The sequence below is a fragment of the Adiantum capillus-veneris genome, chromosome 9 (assembly GCF_014529385.1).
Source record: "Adiantum capillus-veneris isolate H3 chromosome 9, ASM1452938v2, whole genome shotgun sequence".
In the NCBI taxonomy this organism is placed as follows: Eukaryota; Viridiplantae; Streptophyta; class Polypodiopsida; order Polypodiales; family Pteridaceae; genus Adiantum; species Adiantum capillus-veneris.
The window spans coordinates 137,128,638-137,134,293 of NC_140939.1; the positions used below are offsets into that span (position 1 = coordinate 137,128,638).

The following is a 5,656-nucleotide window of genomic DNA, read 5'->3' on the forward strand; positions in this document are numbered from 1 at the left end:
GTGGTCAAGTGGTTTAAAGTGGGTGGTGGTGAAGTGGTCAATAGTGCTTGTCAAGTAGTATAAAATGCTTCAAAAAGTTGGTCTGGTGGTCAAAAGTGTTGGTCAGGTGGTCCTAAGTGGTCCAAAGTGTTGGTCAGGTGGTCCTAAGTGGTCCAAAGAGCTGGTCAAGTGCTTTATAGTGCTTGTCAAGTAGTATAAAGTGTTGGTCAAGTGGGCCAAAGTGATCCAAAGAGCTGGTCAAGTGGTTCAGGGGGTTGTTAAGTGGTTGTCAAGTAGTACAAAGTGTTGTTTAAGTGGTTCAGGGGTTTGGTTAAGTGGTTCAAAGTGCTGGTCAGGTGGTTCAAAGTGCTTGTCAAGTGGTATAAAGTGCTGGCCAAGTGGTTCTGGGGGGTGGTTAAGTGGTTCAAGGGGCTTGTCAAGTGGTATAAAGTTCTTAAAAGTGTTGGTCAGGAGGTCCTAAGTGGTCCAAAGAGCTGGTCAAGTTTTTCAGGGGGCTGGTAAATTGTGGTCAAGTGGAACAACGTGTTGTCCAAGTGGTTCAGGTGGTTGGTCAAGTGGTTCAAAGTGCTAGTCAGGTGGTTCAAAGTGTTTGTCAAGTGGTATAAAGTGATGGCCAAGTGGTTTAGGGTGTGGTCAAGTGGTTCAAAGTGATGGTCAGGTGGTTCAGAGTGCTTGTCAAGTGGTATAAAGTGATGGCCAAGTGGTTTAGGGTGTGGTCAAGTGGTTCATAGTGCATGTCAAGTAGTATAAAGTGCTTAAAAGTGCTCGTCAGGTGGTCCTAAGTGGTCCAAAGAGCTAGTCAAGTGGTACAGGGGGTTGGTAAAGTGCTCAGAAGTGCTTTTAAGTGTTTTTGGGGGCTGGTAAAGTGGTTCAAGGGGGTTGGTAAAGTGTTGGTCAATTGGCCAAGTTCACTGCCTCCATTTTATTTTTATTAAAATAAATAAATTTCATTGCCTTCTTTTTATTTTTATATAAAAAAAAGTGCTAGCTACTGTTAAAAGTACTCGCCAAAGTCAAATTTACAGAGATAAATCTTACAAGTTCTCCTCTGGGGGCATGCTATTATAGATTTGCTCGAATATGTCATTTGACATATCATATACATTATGCTCACCTTCCCTCGGGGACATGGAAAACCCGATGCATCGCATCATATGGGAGTAGATTAGAGCAATGGGCTTGTTGTCCAAAAGGACATAAGTATCATCTTGGCCATTTACCTTGTCATAGAATAGGCCCTCAACCACATACAAATTTTTAATAATAATGTTGTGCCATTGATCCTTTTCCTCTATTTTGGCCAGGCGCTTTGTGTTGGTGCATTTCAGGCCATACAAGTCTGCACCTCTGTCACTGCAAAGTTCTGGCCAACCATCAAGGCATCACTCAGGTCATTGTGGTGGCCAGCATACATGGGGGCGTATTCATCCTCATCCTCGCTCTCCATCACTTTCATTCGTAATTGTGGGTTGTATTTGCAAGTATACCCACCCCTGCACATGATCTTTGGTGGTACATCTCCTCCATTGACCTTTGATGCGCGCACCACAAAAGCAAGAGAGCAGTTTGTGCCTTAGTCTGTGCATATCCGTCTGTCTGTATCCATTGACACAGTGCCAAGATCAAGACCCTGTCATGTGCTTACAATCCCACTCTATAAATCTACTGACATCACCGAGCTTGACCTCCTAGAAAGCACGATTGACTGTCTGTGGGCATTGATTTTTGAGAGTTGCATTGAGGAATGCAACAACCCTTGAAGCATCAAGCAGCTCCCACCCGTCAGATTTCAACTGCTCCTTTGTGAGGGATCTTTTGACCACTACACCAGCCCCGTTGTGTTCACCTTTCCATAGCCTGAAGCAAAGAAATTGTGAGTCGTTTCGACACCTATCATATTGAAGAATCGTGCAAAAAAATAGAATGGCTGCCTTGCTTTAAATTGTGATGCAGAACCATTCGACCACACCCAATGTCGTTTGGCACTATAGTTGTGCCTTTTCAGCCATTCATTGTGCAAAAGAAAACAGTGTTGCACAAAAAAAGTGTCATGTGTCTTGTCGTCAGAGATGTAGAAGTGAGTCGTCTTTTGTATAGCACCAAGCGCATCACGTAAGTATGAAATGTGAACAAAGATTGTGACCTGAGATGAATACCAATGCATTGACTAGATCTTGTTTTGCACCTTGAAGGAGTAATTCTCTGCAAAATCCACTATAGACACCACTACATCATCAGGAAAATTTGCTAAACACTCCTTGAACTGTTGAGCTTTCCATCTGTACAAGTAGTTGTGTTTGATGAACTTCCCTAGTTTCCCTTGGAGCACAGACATGAAACTCATCAGACTGAGCTGCTAAACCACAAGGTCTTTTCGACATTTATCTAGACTTTCTTCATCCTTTTCTTGTGTAGGAACCTTGTCAAAAAGCTTGAGAGTCATTCTAGAGATACCATCACTCTCTTCAACGGGACACAACAAGAGCCTTCCAATCCCACAATCAGTGCATGTTCCCAAAAGACATTTGTTGCGGTGAAAAGCACTATCAATTGGCTTTGGACACAATACAGATTCCCATAGTTTTGTCAAGGATAAAAAAGTTGTTTTTGATGGTGTGCATTGCGCTATTCCACCACTCGGGCTGCACACAAGACACCTGCAAAAGCATGAAGTTCCATGTAGCTTGTACCTTCCTTGATGCATCTGATTTCATCCCTTCAAGTAAACCAGCTGAACATGGTATTCACAACAGCAGGTGTTGCGGTCCTTCGACTTGCATATGAAGTATGGCTTCAGACCCTCAAAGCATCTAAGGGACATCCTAATGTTAGGATTAGCCTCCTAGAATCGCATGTACAAATCCCTCTGCCATAGAAAAGACATTAAAAATACTATAAAGTACTAAAATCTAGTTGCAACACTTACACACTTTGAAGCACTTTGAGGCACTTTTAAGCACTTTTAAGTACTTTGCAGCACTTTAAAGCACTCTAGGGCACTTGATAGTACTATGAAGCACCACGTGGAACTTTTAAACAACTTGTCATGCACTTTGGTGCCCTTTGAAGCACTTTGCAGCACTGTAAAGCACTTTGGGGCACTTGAAAGAACTCTAAAGCACTTCAGTGCACTTTAAGAGCACTTTGTGGCACTTGATAGCACACTAAAGCACTTTACCAGCACTTTGGTGCACTTTGAACTACATTGGTGCACTTTGGAAGCACTCTAAACTACTTGGTAGCACTTTAAAAGCACTTTCGAGCACTATGTGCCACTTCAAAGTGTTTTGAGACACTATGTGGCACTTCAAAGCACTCTAAAGTACTTTGAAGCGCTTTAAAACACTTTGAAGCACTATGCAACACTTTAAAGCACTTTTGGGCACTTGAAAGCACTCTAAAGTGCACTTAAAGGGCTCTTTAAAAGAACTTCAGTGTTCTTTAAGAGCATTCTGAGGCACTTTATGGCACTCTACAACACTCCAAAGCACTTTAGAGTTTAGAAAGCACTCTAAAGTACTTTGTGGCACTTTCAAGCACCATGAAGCACTTTAGTGCACTTTGGAAGTGCTCTGAAATACTATGAAGCACTTTTAGCGCTTTCATGCACACAAAGATGCACTTTTTTGGCGCTTTCAAGCATTTGCAGGCTCTAAGTGATGCACTTTGAGACACTTATAAAGCATTTCAAAGCTTTTGTAAGAACCCAAAATTACTAAGTAAAGCATTGTGACACACTTTCAAGATGTTCTGGCTCATATACCTGAGGTAAATCGAGGAGATGCATCGGATGCACCACATGTGCCCTCCTACCGATTCTCTTTCGAACAACATCTTTCTTGTTTGGGGAGATGCGGGTTTCCATTAACTAGAATTGCAACACGATTTCTCTGATTTTGGTTGTTAAGGTACTGGTCCTATACTGTTGACGTTGACACGTGTCTAAGGAAAGTGACCCCTCCTCATATCAGTTTGCAGCCGAAAACTGGCTCCCATGACATTTCTTGGATGAAGTCCTAATGCCTTCACAACATCATTATTGCTCATTACATTGTCAGCCCCATTGACTCCATTGAGGCATGTCATGACAGTAGCCCGTTTCAAAAATAGCTCATTGTTTGAATGAGGAGTCTTCACCTGAGACAATGTATGACAAATGTTAGAGAAAATCAGCCTCCCAACTGCCTCCAATGTGGGTTGCAACATTGAGAACATTGGATGACTGAGAAGTTACTGTAGAATGCTCCATTGAAGACCCTCGGAAAGCCTGTTTGTTTGATTACGCCAACACTTAGCAACTGCCCTACAGATTTTCTTTGCCTCCCGCTCATCAATGTCACCATCCTCTTGCACTTGTGCCATCCTTTTTTGCATGTTTCTTTGTTCCCTCTTCTTTGCAGCCTAGTAGTTTTGTAGACTCGGCAGAAGATCCCTTTAGATAATGGAGGAAGGTAAAGGGGGTTTGTACTGCCATTATGAGTATTATGTGATTCCATGTGGAACGTGCAAGGATGCTATTGAGACGACAATTAAGATAGTCAAAACAGTGCCATAGTACTCATAGAGAGAGAGAGAGAGAGAGATAGTCAAAACAGTGCCATAGTACTCATAGAGAGAGAGAGAGAGAGAGAGATTTTGTTGAAGCTTAATATGGCTGGCAATGAGGAGCTGGTTGATATGGCTTTGTGATGTGCCCGCAAGCACCTGTAGTGGCTATGGAGGACTGAGAGAGAGAAGGAGAGAGAGAGAGAGAGAGAGAGAGAGAGAGAGAATGGGTACAAGAGGCGGAGGGACCCATTGAGGTAGCGCTGCAGAGAGCCCAGAGGAGTGACGGCGAGAGGGAATTTAAATGTGTAGGTAGTTTGCTACTTTAAGATTTAGTATTAAAGTGAAATGGAATTTTCACCCCGCCTAAAATCCAACCTATCAGCCAAAAAGATTTTATCTTTCCTTTATATGAAATGAAAATGAATGACCCACCACCCATTTCATCTCCTCCCAAAGGAGTGTCCAAGACACTCCTTTTTTGTACCACCTAAATATGCTATCACCCAATACTCATGTGTATAATCCAAATGCACCAAAGATAATATGTCCTAATAATCCAAATGCACCAAAGATAACTCCATTGAACTTCATTGAGGTTACTGAAGAGCCATCAGGTGATAAAGGAACTCACGGAAAACTTCATGATAGCCCACCATAAGTCCATGCCTTATTATCCACAAGCCAACAGCCAAGCTGAGAGCACTTACAAGACCTTATTTTCTATCTTGACCAAAACAGTGGAAGCTCATCGCACAGATTGGGATTTGGAGCTGACATCAACTCTATGGTCTTATCGTATTGCTTATAAAGTGGCTATTAATTATACACCATTCAAGATGGTATATGGCCAAGAAGTAGTTATGCCATGGGAGTTTGTAATTCCTAGCTTGCCTGTAGCTTCACACAAAGGTTGGGATGGTAACCCTTTGGTTGATTGTTTATATATCCTTTAGAGGTTAGATGAAGAAATACAATTGGCTGTGCAAAATGCACTTGTGGAGAAAGATAGGAGAAAGAAATGGTTTGATCGTCATTTAAAGAACAAGGATATCAAGGTTGGGGATAAAGTCCTTATGTGTATGGAGTGCGTAACGAGAAGAAAAAGTTG

General features: G+C 42.2%; 1 pseudogene; it reads right to left on the reverse strand.

The window, feature by feature from the left end:
- Positions 1-1,034: 1,034 nt before the first annotated feature.
- LOC147451235 (uncharacterized) lies at positions 1,035-1,527 on the reverse strand (annotated as a pseudogene).
- Between the last annotated feature and the right edge of the window lie 4,129 nt (positions 1,528-5,656).